The sequence below is a fragment of the Lissotriton helveticus genome, chromosome 8 (assembly GCF_964261635.1).
Source record: "Lissotriton helveticus chromosome 8, aLisHel1.1, whole genome shotgun sequence".
In the NCBI taxonomy this organism is placed as follows: domain Eukaryota; kingdom Metazoa; phylum Chordata; class Amphibia; order Caudata; family Salamandridae; genus Lissotriton; species Lissotriton helveticus.
Window position 1 is genome coordinate 507,305,239 of NC_136069.1, and position 16,102 is coordinate 507,321,340.

The following is a 16,102-nucleotide window of genomic DNA, read 5'->3' on the forward strand; positions in this document are numbered from 1 at the left end:
ACATGCCCCAGCCACAACCCTCGATTGGGAGTCAAATGTCAGGCAGCTGTCAAACCACACGCCCAGGTTTTTCACAGTCTCCTTGGGCAGGGGAGCAGGTTTAAGGCGATCCGGCCAACATTGCTCCCTGATCCTTCCCAAACACCATACAGTCCGCAATCGCTGAAAGGTCCTCTTTAAACTTGTCCAGATTGATATAGCATTTTTTGGATAAAGCGATCACCAATTGGGTGTTGTCAGCATACGACACCAATGACAGGCCCCTTCTTTGGCGAGTGCAGCTAAGGGCTGGACATAGACGTTAAGCAGTAAGGGGCTCAACAATGAGCACTGCGGTCCCCCCTGGTACAAGGCAAACTCCTGGGAATGGGAAGGAGGCACAAGGACTTGGAAAGACCTCCCCTCCAAAAAGGACTGGAACCAATTCAGCGTCACACCCCTAATGCCAATTTCCTGTATAATTTCATGCCCGAGTTTCCCCAATCCCCTTGATTCCATTATGCCTGAGCTTGCAAGCATTCCCTGAACTCTTGCACCAATGGCGTGCCTAGATCTTGCTGTTACTATGGTCTTGGAGTGTTTTCTTTGTGCATGTTTAAACAAAACATTTGTTAGTTTGCTCCTGCTCTTCCTGTAAGGTCAAAGCCAGTGTACTAACAGGTGTTTCCTTCTGGAGTCTTGGATAACCTTCCAGACTGCCATATGGGTGACATGCCACATGTGATACCGTTGTATCCATTGGGTCCTGAATATATTACATAAACCACGCCCAAACCCAAGCCTTTTGCTTGGCCTACGATCCCTGTGGAATAAGCTTTCTTCCTTCCCACTCACATGGAGGATCAACCTCACCCGGTCAGTGCTCTTCTCTGTGACTTTCCTCCTGTTCAATTTGATTCTGGAAACTTCCTGAAACCTTGGCCTTTGAACTGTTTATACAAGAACTAGAGACTTTGCTCTGTGTTTCTCTGACAAATAGTAGTGCTAAGCGAATTATCTTCAAAGCGCTTGATTTATGTATGAACCCTGTGCTGAGCTCTATGTTCCGGGTTTATCCTTAGGAGTGTCATTAACTCCAATCTATGTTCCGAGTGTTTCCTTGGGAATGCCAGTAACTCCAATCTGCATTTTAAGTTATTCCTTGGGAGAGTATAGCTCCAATCTGTGGTCCCATTTATTATGTTTCCTTGCTGTATTTCTGAAAGAGGCTGTAAGAGTATGATACTGCAGTTATTGCAAATCCTTTGCTTGAGAGGCCTGCAAGGTATTGATGGAAATTGCCTCTTGTTGATTTCAATGCATTGTGTCTTCGCAAAATCAAAGGCCCTGTTCCTGTGCACGTCTACCTAGCAGGTTAAGAGGGTCCCTAGTTAACACTGTGCCACACAGTTGCTGACTAAACCAATACCCCAAGTCTCCCTTTTCTTTATTTGTCCCAGATCCCCTCTTACTCCAAAAGGCCACACTTTGTTTAGGGAGAAGCTATTCTTTGAACAGGACAGGCACTGTGGGGATAGGAGGTCCTGCATCAGTTCCAGTATAGCCTCTGTGGTTGGAACCAGGTGAGTGCATGACAAACAGCCATCTCCCACAAAGAAAAGAGACCATACATTGCACCACTGACAACACCACTGCCCCCAAGGAACACCTCAAATTCAAGCTGCACACTGGCAGAAAGACACCCATCAGAGGCACCTTCACATACAAATCCCTGGACTCACATTCCTACTTCAGTAACATCATCACAGACTTTTTGCACCCTTAGCCTTAGACTACATCTTTCTTGGTGACCTAAATTTCCACATTGCTGGCCTCAACGACAACACCATGCACCTCCTCGACAACATGAAGAGCCTGGATTGGCCCAGATTGTCACCACGATCCTTCACTCACAGCAGGGCACACACTGGACCCCATATTCACCTCCAGCAGCCACGCAGCCACCCTAAATACAGCCACATCACAGAACTCACATGGACGACCACTCAATTGTCTACTTCAGCATCACCAGCCCTTGTACCACCACCCCCAAAATGGCCAGCACCCTCCACGCAGGTGGAAAAAAAATTCTGAAAGGATCTGGATGGATGCCCTCAACACCTCCAAACCCACTACCACCACCAACCTCAAACAGGGAATTAAGAACTTCAATGCCTGGGTCACCTATTGCATTGACAGCATCGTCCCCACCAAGAGCAACACCAGAGAAAACCCTCGAAAAAGGCAAGCTGGTACACTCAAGAACTTGAGACAGCAAACATCTGGTGAGGATATGGCACACAAGCAAAGACACCTCTGATAGGGCAGCCTTCAAGACCTTCCTCAACTTCTACCACTGCTTGTTGAGGGCAACAAATTAGACAGCCCTAGACTCATACATGAAAACCAGCACCAAAAACACCAAGGATCTTTTCGACATCGTTAAGGAATTCTCCAACCCGGCTGCTAGCGAAAACTCTATGGGCTCCGAGTGGCTTGTCCTAAAGGGGTCTTTAAGTAATATGGTTTCATCTGTGGAAGTCCTGCTACAGGCCACAAATTGATGTATCACAATGTAAATAAGGAATAAGACTTCTGTCCTCATAATAGACCCAGGAGTAGGATTTTTGCACGTCAAGTCTACATGTGTGCAGCAAAGTTTTAACATGTGCAGGTAAATGTTAGCTCCCTAAAAATCATTTAGTAGGTTTTGATAAACACTACACATGTTTTTTCCAACTTATGCATGCACAAGTTGGAAGGAAAATATTTGACAAAGAATCAGATACTTGCCCTACTACGATAATACCAAATTTTTGGCCAAATTGCTAACACAGCCAAGTAAACATGGCCATGCAAAATTATACATTTGTCATCCATAAATAACTTCCATAAAGTGAAAGGTTCTATGGATGAAATTATGATGTAAATGTGCATTTTCACTCAGAAACCTTTCACTTCCAACTTTTGTTTTTGTTTCTGCAAAATATAAAGTTGTACCTGGTGTAAACCGCTTCCCCTGCACCTCCATTGTCATGATGAAAATGCACTTATGATCACCCTCCCAGTGTCTTTGGAAAGGCCAAGAAAGCCATATTGAAAAACGTTTGGCAAACCAACCATTTGAGGATCTCCTATACACTAATGTGCTAGCCTAACGAGGCCTGGCCCTGCCTAATCTGAAATTACATTATGATGTGATGCAATTTAAGAGCCATGACCAGGTGGATTGCCAGAGACCCTGAACAATATGGCTTCATATGGACAGGTCGATGGCGGAGGGACTTGTACTGTGGGATCTGTAGTATCTTGTGAATATGAACAGCAGGACCCTTCTGGTTCCTGATGAACTCTTTAGGGTGTGTCTGGGTGTGGTTAATAAAGTTTATTATGCAGTGCATGCAGGTAACGGTTGCATTCTGAAGAATAAATACATGCACCTTAGAGCTCTATTTGTGGTGTGGCCATTTGCATGCTACTAGACTAAGGAGGACACTACAGGTTCTTTTGAAATTGAAACACGACCACCCAATCACTGCTTATCTTAGTGCACCAGTAGTCACTACACTTTGTTTTTAAGATGGTTTGAAAAAACCTACATCTCGCCACATATCCCTCCCCATCTACACCTATTCACTATAATCGTTTGTTTTCACAGGCCTTCCCGCCAACACCATTTACTCCCTCACTTGGTTGAGATTGCACTATAACCTCTGACAATTTTAATAATGAAGTAATCAAGACTTTTGAGGAATGAAAGAGAGAATTCCACCTCAATGAAAGTGAGAGATTTTGATACACTCATCTGCTGCATTGGTTACTGCAACTAGAAAATAGAGATGCAGCACTAAAGTCTTTACTCTGTTTGTAAAAATTGTAAGACAAGCAACAGAATCTAATGCCACAATCTCAACATTATATGCTCTAATAATGGAGGCTAGCGCTCATGACTATGGCTCTCACAGACACAAGTTAAAGAGACTGGCAGGGATTGAACCAAGCCAGGTTCTAGTGGGTGGGCCGTGTGGGCCATGCCCAACCAAACATGAGCCTGGCACACCCAAACATGAGCCTTGGCCCTCGCAGTGACGGCAAGAAGGCCAATAGCAAATGGCCACTTTAATTTAAAACGTTCCTTCGAGAGTTGTTTTTCTTCCTGTTCTAGGGGTTGTGTGATTGGGCCTGGGCTCTTTCTCATAGGCACCCCCAATCATGCATCTCCTATTAGAACGGTGGGCTGTGTTCCCACCCACTCATGCAGGTAAAATAGGCCCATGGTGAAGGGTACAAATCCTTTCTTTGGCACCAGGTAATCTCTGCCTACTGTCCTGCTGTGTGGAAATTTCCTTTTCTATTCCACGGTGGAGAAAAGAAGTTTGTTTATCCTGATTCACCTTTCCTGATCCCTGCAGCTGTTTATCAGATCGGGATGTGATGCCTAGTTTAAGGAATTGAGCTGGTAAGAGAATGTGTGGCTATTGTTGTTTTCTTTTTAAAATTAGGGAAGGCCCAGCAAGACACATACTTCATGTATGCTTTACATAAACAATTTTTATCATTATCAAGGCAGGCTCTGCCACAAATGCAAGACAACAATAAAAAATGGCCAGATAACTCTGGTGATTTATGATCCTGCTGGAGAGCAATCATTTGTCTATTGGTGGTTTTGAAATGCAGATAAACTTTTTTTGATGGATATCTCATGGTTACTGCCTTTGTCACGGAGGTCCTTGTGTTACTTGCATTTCAGAAGTTACAATCCTAATATAGGCAAGAGACCTCTAAACTGTCATCAAGGAGCTGGATACAGACCTGAATGGTATAGTTAGAACTTCTCTATTTTTTGTGTTGTGATATAGTTAGAACTTCGCGAGTCTTTTGATGCTAAATGCAATGTTGCTAAAAGTTTGTTCAGGCAGATATACATTTTCATCAGTAAAGCCCACTCCCAACCGCTGGAGTACTCTCTAAGTCCTGAATTTGAGCTTCTCCAGACCAAACACTCTGTAAATATTCTTCCCAACAGTATGGATGACGTGATTCCTACACCTAGTAATCCTCATTGGATAATGTGACATTCCCCGTAGACTGATTTACATACTTGTATGATTCATTGTCTCTGTATAATGTGTGGGTGATGTAAAGTACTGTGACACCCGACATTGATATGAGTAGCGCTATACAACAAATGAAATGCATATGAGAGAGAGGCTATAGAGAGATGAGGGGCGCTGGTAAAGGGTGGCAGTGAGGGAATTCGAGAAGCAGGTCAATAGGGAGAGGGGCTATGGATAGATCAGGGGCACTGGTGGAGCTTGGCAGTGAGGGCATACGAGGAGGAGGAGGTCAATAGGGGGAGGGTCTATGGAGCGATGATGGGCACTCGTGGAGACTGGCAGCGAGGCAATCTAAGGATGAGGTCTTGAGGGGGAGGGACTATAGAGAGATGGGGGGCACTGGTGGAGCGTGGCAGTGAGGGAATCCGAGGAAGAGGACTTAAGGGGTAGGGGTTATGGAGAGATGAGGGACACTGCTGGAAGGTGGCAGTAAGAGAATCTGAGGAGGTCATTGGGAGGAGCTACGCAGGGATGAGGGTGGTAGTGAGGGAGTTTAAGGGGTTGAGGCTATGGAAGGATGAAGGGCACTGTTGAAGGGTTGTATTAAAGGTATCTACGGAGAAAGAGGTCATTGGTGGGGCACAAAAAAGACGTTTGCCCCAGCGCTAAAGCCGGTCCTGTCATGGCATTTCAGTTTTTGTTTATTTGATTAGCAGTAAGGTCATTAGGGCAACTGTGGACCATATTTTAAAGTGCCTACTAAATATATTTTCTGCTATATTCAATGTTTTAAATTTGAAGGTGATTTTACTAATGTTTTTTACAGGGAACAATGAAAGTGGTGCCACGTGGTGGCTAATATTGGGCTGGGGACCAAAGTTGGCTGTGAGATAAGGCTGTGAGTTGGCTGTGAGTTGGCTGTGAGAAGAGGGATGGTAGACAAGCAGCTATTCAGGCCTAAAAGGGAGTGAGCTGCAGAGTCTGGGGTAAGGTAGAGGTAGGTATGTCTCCCTGAAGGCTTGCAAAAGGGAAGCCTGAGAAGTTTAACTTGCCTGATACTCCCACCTCAGAAATCTCCTCTTCCCATCAAGAGGACATTACATGGAAAAAACACTTTTTGAGAATGATAATATTTAGAAAGAGATTTGGAAAACAGTGTGTTTTATTGGGCCATGTAGGACTAAGGAGAGATAAAGGAGGGCCTGGCCAGACTTATAGGAGACAAATCGGGCCCGCAGTGGCCTACCCGAATGCACCCTTGGCCCTCCCAAATAAACATTCCTGGAGCCAAGCCTGTATTGAACTGTCCGATATATAGAAGGATTTTCATAAAAGTGTACATAATATAATGTTGAAGAAAGAACACTACAAACACAGAGTGGACTGGTATTGATATCTAACAAAGCTCCTCAAATTCTACCCTCGAATTAGCCTACAGTGTCGTTCTGGTTGCTGGGCAAAAGGGAATTTAAACATGTATTGATGAATTACCACTCATTCAGCTATTTTGGAGGGAACTGTTAATCGCACTTAAAGTTAACTTGGAATACCGAATGCCATTAGACTTTTTCTGTGATACTGTTAGGAATCGTCTGGGGGCTGCCAATACCACTGTAGCTTCCGTCAGCATACGTCCTACCCTCCACCCACTACCCATTGGTACTCACATCACTGAACTCTTCAAACTATAGAAAAAGCTGACCATCAACCTAGAAACAAAGATGGGCTTTGATTAAGTGCAGGGTACTTTAATTTACTACTTATCTGAGTGCTTGCCACAGCGACTTGCCCACCGCGTCTAAGGACTTTTAACAAATTTGCTCGAGGAAGATGGAAGCTGGACATTTCCTGATAATGTGATATAGATTAGCTATAATACACTAATAATTAAACTTTTACTTGTCTACACTTTGCTGTGCTCTACCTTCATGGGTGATGAAAGATTCTCGATTGTGATAAGGGGCAAAAGCTGTGAATTGCAATTTGCAACCTGTTGAATTAAACACTAGGGGAAATACAAGAAAACTTGATATAATAATGGGTTCGGAGTTGGTGAGGAAAATAAATTATGTTTTACTTTTTTTTTATTTAATGTTTAATATTTCACACTCACTAATCACTGGCAATGATCCTGTAAAGGTATTATTGTAACGTATTTAATGTAATTTCCCTACATACAATGCTGGCCCTTTGTTCATAAGTCATGAATGCTGTAACAGCTTAGCTACAATAACTGATGCATAAAAACTGTCACTGTTAAAAAAAGAAAATTCATTAACCCTGAGAGAAGTACATTTGTGTAAATCTTCACATCGGAAAACCACGGTGTAAAGGAAGATGAATATCCACAAACATACATATCTTGGATTGCATGCCTTCTTAAGTTGGCAGGGTATGCCCAGACGTGGGTCCCTTGCTCACTTTGCCACTGGATTCAAGCTAGCCTGGCTGATGACGGCTGATTAGCCAGAAACCGGTCCCAATATGCTTGTTTACAGTCCAGGGAAGACATGGCTTGGCAGTTCGGGCTGGATTGTTCCCATGAGGCACAGGGTCAGACTGATTTGCATATGGCCATGTCTGAACTGGGGTGGTGGAGTGAACTAAAGAATGATGATGGATTAAACCCAGATCAGTTGACTGGGGATGAGAGTTTGATTTGCTGCAGCGCTCCGTCCATCATCCCCTTTGGTATCGCTTTGTTCGCCCTAAGTTGGCAGGGTATGCGCAGACATGGGACCCTTGCTCACTTTGCCACTGGATTCAAGCTAGCCTGGCTGATGACGGCTGATTAGCCAGAACCCGGTCCCAGAATGCTTAATTACATTCCAGGGAAGACATGGCTTGGCAGATCGGGCTGGACTGTTGCCATGAGGCACAGGGTCAGACTGATTTGCATATGGCCATGTCTGAACTGGGGTGGTGGAGTGAGCTAAAGAATGATGATGGATTAAACCCAGATCAGTTGACGGGGGGTGAGTGTTTGATTTGCGCCAACGCTCCGTCCATCATCCCCTTTGGTATCTCTTTGTTCACCCTAAGTTGGCAGGGTATGCCCAGATGTGGATCCCTTGCTCTCTTTGCCACTGGATTCAAGGTAGCCTGGCTGATGACGGCTGATTAGCCAGAAACCGGTCCCAGGATGCGTGTTTCTGGTCCAGGGAAGACCTGGCTTGGCAGTTTGGGCTGTACTGTTCCCATGAGACACAGGGTCAGACTGATTTGCATATGGCCATGTCTGAACTGGGATGATGGAGTGAGCTAAAGAATGATGATGAGTTAAACCCAGAGCAGTTGACTGGGGTGAGTGTTTGATTTGCTCCAATGCTCCATCCATCATCCCCTTTGGTATCGCTTTCTTCACCCTAAGTTGGCAGGGTAAGCCCAGACGTGGGTCCCTTGCTCACTTTGCTACTGGATTCAAGCTAGCCTGGCGGATGACGGCTGATTAGCCAGGAACCTGTCCCAGGATGTTTGTTTCCGGTCCAGGGAAGACATGGCTTGGCAGTTTGGGCTGGACTGTTCCCATGAGGCAAAGGGTCAGACTGATTTGCATATGGCCATGTCTGAACTGGGGTGGTGGAGTGAACTTAAGAATGATTAAGGACTAAACCCAGTTCAGTTGACTGGGGCTGAGAGTTTGATTTGCTCGAACACTCTGTCCATCATCCCCTTTGGTATTGCGTTGTACGCCCTAAGTTGGCAGGGTATGCCCAGACGTGGATCCCAAGCTCACTATGCCACTGGATTCAAGCTAGCCTGGCGGATGACGGTTGCTTAGCCAGAAACAGGTCCCAGGATGCTTGTTTCCGGTCCAGGGAAGACATGGCTTGGCAGTTCTGCCTTGACTGTTCCCCTGAGGCACAGGGTCAGACTGATTTGCATATGGCCATGTCTGAACTGGGGTGGTGGAGTGAGATAAAGAATGATGATGGATTAAACCAAGATCAGTTGACTGGGGGTGAGTGTTTGGTGTGCTCCAATGCTCTGTCCATTATCACCTTTGGAATCGCTTTGTTCGCCCTAAGTTGGTAGGGTATGCCCAGACGTGGGTGCCTTCTCACTTTGCCACTGGATTCAAGCTAGCCTGGCTGATGACAGCTGATTAGCCAGAAACCGGTCCCAGAATTCTTATTTACAGTCAAGGGAAGACATGGCTTGGCAGTTCAGGCTGGACTGTTCCCATGACTCACAGGGTCGGACTGATTTGCATATGGCCATGTCTGAACTGGGGAGGTGGAGTGAACTAAACAATGATGATGGATTAAACCCAGATCAGTTGACTGGGGATGAGTGTTTGATTTGCTCCAACGCTCCGTCCATCATCCCCTTTGGTATCTCTTTGTTCACCCTAAGTTGAAAGGGTATGCCCAGATGTAGGCCCCTTGCTCCTTTTGCCACTGGATTCAAGCTACCGTGGCTGATGACGGCTGATTAGCCAGATTCAGGCCCCAGGATGCGTGTTTCTGGACCAGGGAAGACCTGGCTTGGCATTTTGGGCAGGACTGTTCCCATGAGACACAGGGTCAGACTGATTTGCATATGGCCATGTCTGAAATGGGGTGGTGGAGTGAGCTAAAAAAATTATGATGAATTAAACCCAGATCAGTTGACTGGGGGTGAGTGTTTGATTTGCTCCAATGCTCCATCCATCATCCCCTTTGGTATCGCTTTGTTTGCCCTATGTAGGCAGGGTATGCCCAGAGTTGGGTCCCTTGCTCACTTTGCCTCTGGATTCAAGCAAGCCTGGCTGATGACAGCTGATTAGCCAGGAACCGGTCCCAGGAGGTTTGTTTCCGGTCCAGGGAAGACATGGCTTGGCAGTTTGGGCTGGACTGTTCCCATGAGGCAAAGGGTCAGACTGATTTGCATATGGCCATGTCTGAACTGGGGTGGTGGAGTGAATTTAAGAATGATTATGGACTAAACCCAGTTCAGTTGACTGGGGCTGGGAGTTGACGTGGGGATGCCTGCACTGTATGTACCCATTATCGTGACAGTTTGATTTGCTCCAACACTCTGTCCATCATCCCCTTTGGTATTGCTTTGTTCGCCCTAAGTTGGCAGGATATGCCCAGACGTGGATCCCAAGCTCACTATGCCACTGGATCCAAGCTAGCCTGGCGGATGACGGAAACAGGCCCCAGGATGCTTGTTTCCGGTCCAGGGAAGACATGGCTTGGCAGTTCTGCCTGGACTGTTCCCCTGAGGCACAGGGTAAGACTGATTTGCATATGGCCGTGTCTGAACAAGGGTGGTGGAGTGAGCTAAGGAATGATGATGGATTAAACCCAGATCAGTTGACTGGGGGTGAGTATTTGAGTTGCTCCAACGTTCCGTCCATCATCCCCTTTTGTATCGATTTGTTTGCCCTAAAATGGCAGGGTATGCCCAGACATGGGTTCCTTGCTCACTTTGCCACTGGATTCAAGCTAGCCTGGCTGATGATGGTTGATTTGCCAGAAACCGGTCCCAGGCTGCTTGTTTCCGGGCCAGGGAAGACATGGCTTGACAGTTCGGGCTGGACTGTTCCCATGAGGCACAGGGTCAGACTGATTTGCATATGGCCATGTCTGAACTGGGGTGGTGGAGTGAGCTAAAGAATGATGATGGATTAAACCCGGGTCAGTTGACTGCGGTTGAGTGTTTGATTTGGACCAACGCTCCGTCCAGCCTCCCCTTTGGTATCTCTTTGTTCACCCTAAGTTGAAAGGGTATGACAAGATGTGGGTCCCTTGCTCACTTTGCCACTGGATTCAAGCTAGCCTGGCTGATGACGGCTGATTAGCCAGAATCCGGTCCCAGGATGCGTGTTTCCGGACCAGGGAAGACCTGGCTTGGCATTTTGGGCTGGACTGTTCCCATGAGACACAGGGTCAGACTGATTTGCATATGGCCATGTCTGAACTGGGGTGGTGGAGTGAGCTAAAAAAATGATGATGAATTAAACCCAGATCAGTTGACTGGGGGTGAGTGTTTGATTTGCTCCAATGTTCCATCCATCATCCCCTTTGGTATCGCTTTGTTTGCCCTATGTAGGCAGGGTATGCCCAGAGGTGGGTCCCTTGCTCACTTTGCCTCTGTATTCAAGCTAGCCTGGCTGACGATGGCTGATTAGCCAGAAACCGGTCCCAGGATGCTTGTTTCCGGTCCAGGGAAGACATGGCTTTGACAGTTCGGGCTGGACTGTTCACATGAGGCACAGGGTCAGACTGATTAGCATATGGCCATGTCAGAACTGGTGTGGTGGAGTGAGCTAAATAAAGATGATGGATTAAACCCAGATCAGTTGACTGGGGGTGAGTGTTTGATTTGCTCCAACGCTCCATCCCTCATCCACTTTGGTATTCCTTTGTTGGCCCTAAGTTGGCAGGGCATGCCCAGACGTGGGTCCCTTGCTCCCTTTGCCACTGGATTCAAGATAGCATGGCTGATGATGGCTGATTAGCCAGAAACCGGTCCCAGAATGCTTGTTTCCGGTCCAGGGTAGACATGGCTTGGCAGTTCCAGCTGGACTGTTCCCATGAGGCACAGGGTCAGACTGATTTGCATAGGGACATGTCTGAACTGGGGTGGTGGAGTGAGCTAAAGAATGATGAAGGATTGAACCCAGATCAGTTGACTGGAGGTGAGTGTTTGATTTGCTCCAATGTTCCATCCATCATCCCCTTTGGTATCGCTTTGTTTGCCCTATGTAGGCAGGGTATGCTCAGAGGTGGGTCCCTTGCTCACTTTGCCTCTGTATTCAAGCTAGCCTGGCTGACGATGGCTGATTAGCCAGAAACCGGTCCCAGGATGTTTGTTTCCGGTCCAGGGAAGACATGGCTTTGACAATTCGGGCTGGACTGTTGCCATGAGGCACAGGGTCAGAGTGATTAGCATATGGCCATGTCAGAACTGGTGTGGTGGAGTGAGCTAAATAATGATGATGGATTGAACCCAGATCAGTTGACTGAGGGTGAGTGTTTTATTTGCTTCAACGCTCCGTCCATCATCCCCTTTGGTATCGCTTTGTTCCCCCTAAGTTGGCTGGGTAGGCCCAGACATGGCTCACTTTGCCACTGGATTCAAGCTAGCATGGCTGATGACAGCTGATTAGCCAGAAACCGGTCCCAGGATGCTTTTTTCCGGTCCAGGGTAGACAAGGTTTGGCAGTTCGGACTGGACTGTTCCCATTAGGCACATGGTCTGACTGATTTGCATATGGCCATGTCTGAACTGGGATGGTGGAGTGAGCTAAGGAATGATGTCGGATTAAACCAAGATCAGTTGACTGGGGTTGAGTGTTTGAGTTGCTCCAACGCTCCGTCCATCATCTCCTTTTGTATCGCTTTGTTCTCCCTAAGTTGACAGGGTATATCCAGACTTGGGTCCCTTGCTCACTTTGCCTCTGGATTCAAGCTAGCTTTGCTGATTACGGCTGACTAACCAAAAACCGGCCCCAGGATGCTTGTTTCCAGTCCAGGGAAGACATGGCTTGGCAGTTCGGGCTGGACTGTTCCCATGAGGCACAGGGTCAGACTGATTTGCATATGGCCATGTCTGAACTGGGGTGGTGGAGTGAGCTAAAGAATTATGATGTATTAAACACAGATCAGTTGACTGGGGGTGAGTGTTTGATTTGCTCCAACGCTCCATCCATCATCTCTTTTGGTATTATGTAATCGGGTAGGCCCACCCACAAATGCTCCAAAAAGCACTAAAGTACTAAATGTGTCAGTGGTGAAATCCACTATATTCAAAACATCTCCACATTTATAATGCCATTTGCAAGTGTAACATTTTAGGATGTTTCGTTTGAAAATCGTTTTTTAGATATTTAAAGTGTCCTTTGTAGAACCACTGAAAATCTGCACTTGCCCCTTTGTACAACTTGTTACGGCACACAGGAGCATATTTCCAAAGCAATCGCTCCCGTGGTGCAAAACCCTACACCATATTTACAAAGTGGCGCTAAGCTAAATATGATACCCCTTCATGCAGTTTTCACTACACCACCCATTGCTTTTTGACACTGTTCTAGATTTGCAAGGATGTGCAAATACATATGAGGCCGGCCCAAAAACAAATACCATAAAAAAAGCAGGTGTTAGATTGGCACAAAGAGGAGAAATACCTTTATTTCTCCTCGTTTTTGCTTTTTGAATGTGTTTTGAAGCACACACAAAAAGAGCAAAATACCTTTAATGATTGGTCTTGTGCAGGAAAGTGTCCCTTTCTGCACAAAAACAATAATTAGATAACGGCTATTTGCTACTTCTATGTGTGCTGCAGCATACAGCATGAATAGAAGTGGCAAATCGCCATTATTGATTGTTTATGTGAAGCCTGACTCCCTTGCACTAAGGCGCAAGGGTGTCTGTGTTGGTTCTACGTAGTTATTTTTTGCACCTGTGCAAGGAAAAACACAGGGATGTGCCCTATTGTTGTAAATAGGGTGCATCCCTTTTTTTTTTTAATGATGCAGCAAGGCACTGAATATTTTGCTGCAGCGCTGTGCCATTTCTTCGTAAATGTGACCCATACTGCTTCTGTTCTAACGGCTCTGAATCCACATAAACAACTAAATGCACTCATATTCTTATCTGTTTACCTTCTAATCTAACTGGTTAAATAAGACCCAAACTATCCCAAATAAAATGTGTAGGACAGAAAACTGTGCCAAACATTCGCATTTGCACACAATGTTTTACAGAACCACCCCTGGTGTTAAATTCCCTCCACTGCAGACATGGAGACTTGATAGTATCTCTCTTCATACTTGAGCATACATGAACATGAACCATTCTGAGGGCACTATGAATATGATCCAAATAAGCAATCAGCTGTGATAAAGAACTACTCGAATAAGGATGTACTTATACATTCCAGCAGACAAATGGTACATCAGCATCTTTTACATTGCAAGCCAATGTCATAGGAAATGCTTGGTGAATTATAACTTGACTGTCAGGTGTGACTCACAATTACACCTACTCAGAGACAAATCTTTGTAACTTTGCACCTCTGTTTCTACCACTGCAAATAATGAGCATGCATGGCAATACTGTGCTTGGACTAATATAGCGATATATACATAGTATTCTGCCAAAACATGTCTATGCTATGTTTGAAGTGCTCATTGGGTTAAAATTCACTCTGCACACTTTGTGCCTAATTTATGAGGTTTTGGCACAGGGCAGCGCCGCCAATAATCTTGCTGCGCTGCACTACGTCAAAAGAAAAAAGCAGGAATGCGTTGTATATACGAGATACAGTGCATTCCTGTCCTTTTCCTCTGCGCTGGTGCACAATGGGCTGCCATGCACATACGCAGGAACCCTTGCGTAATGGTGCAAGGGTGCCTGCATTGTGGTGCTGATTGATTTTGTGAAGGATGGGTCACCTTCCTGCACAAAATCAATCATTTCAGGTGATTTCCTCTTTCTATGTGTGCTGCTGAATGGCGCACGAATAGAAAATGGAAAGAATGATTAGAAAAAGATCTCTCCTCATTGCGTCTCATTCATGCTACCCCTGGAGTTGATTCTGATGCATTCCCAGGTTTACGGTTTCTCATTAATCTGGGAACACTTCAGTTTCCATGGGTGTTGCATGGGAACACTCACAGCAACACCCATGGGACACCCCTTTCACACAGTGTTCTGTGTGAAAGGGGCACATAATTACAAGGCCATGAAAAGCCACGTAAAGTGGCTTTTCATCACCTTGTAAATATGCCTCGTTGTAGGAACTTTAAAAAAAGTGACGATCCAACAGCACAAACGTGCCGCAAGGGTTCACATAAATGAGGCCCTTTATTTCAGATCTTCTAAATATATCATAGGTTTATATGTACTTAGGCCCAGTTTCACTGTATCTTTGCAATTCTTGTTATGCGACAAAACGCAACCCAAACTCTTGTAAACATCTATCATATACCCGTGGCAGTATGAGAATATACCTATATACCCAGACTAGTAAGGTTTTACACAGATTGATCCTTGGGCATTTCTCTGCTTCGAAAGCCTCATCATTTCCCCTTTGTCATTAGGTAATGTCCAGATGGCCCACCATCCAACTGTTCTCTTAGAAAAGGAGTAATGTTATCAGATAAGTGATCAAAATAAATGAATACCAGAAATTATAAAGCCCTAGTTGGATTGTATTCCCTTTCTGTTGAATCTTTTTCCCACCATGGGACCTCAATCGATTGCTTTGTTGCTACAGGCTCCTGTACCAGTTCATGAGGCCAATTTGATTTTGGGTTATGTGGAGTAAGTTAAACCACAAACAAAAGAAGGGAAGGAGAGAGAGAGAGGATAAAATGAAGAAAATAGACTCACCCTACCCAGGTCTGCTCTATTTTTCTCCAACTATAGGTTAGTTGTGTGTGGGCTATGGATTTTTTTCTCTTTTCTCCCACCTTTTCTTCATTTTTAGAGTTCTGGATCTCCCTCCCCTTTGTTCTCTGGGTCTGAGCTGTTAAGTCAGAGGGGTTATCTTATTTTAAGATACAGTGGGGCATATTCTCAAGGAATTATCGCCAAGTTAACAGCACTTTATTGCAGCCAAAGTGGCAATAAATGTATCGCCCCATGCACAAGCTGGTGCTAACAGCCGCTACTACCAGTTTACCAGTGATAGCAGCCACAAACAATATCGCCACAGACGACCCCGGCAACTATCGCTATTGAGATGCAGAGTAGGCGTTCCCGTGCCAAAATCTGTGACAACACCACTCTGCAACATTCTCAACAACCAGCTAGATCAGCGAAAAGACCATGAAACATGCGATAAGGCGAGTTAGCAGCAGGAAACTAACACCTGCTCTGACCTGGTGCAAATTTGGACAACAGCCTGCACCACAAAAGGGAGGTCAGCCCAGAGCCACACCTGAAGAACAACAGATGCCATGGAGCCACTGAACATGCGGGCTGGACACCCAAGAGGGCCACACCACCTCTTGCCACCACCCCCCGGACCCCACCCCTCAAGCCCCAGACCCCTACCCCCCCCCGGACCAACACTGAGGCAGCACCGACAAAGACAGCAACCCTCAGAAAATGCACCAACCTCTCAGACCC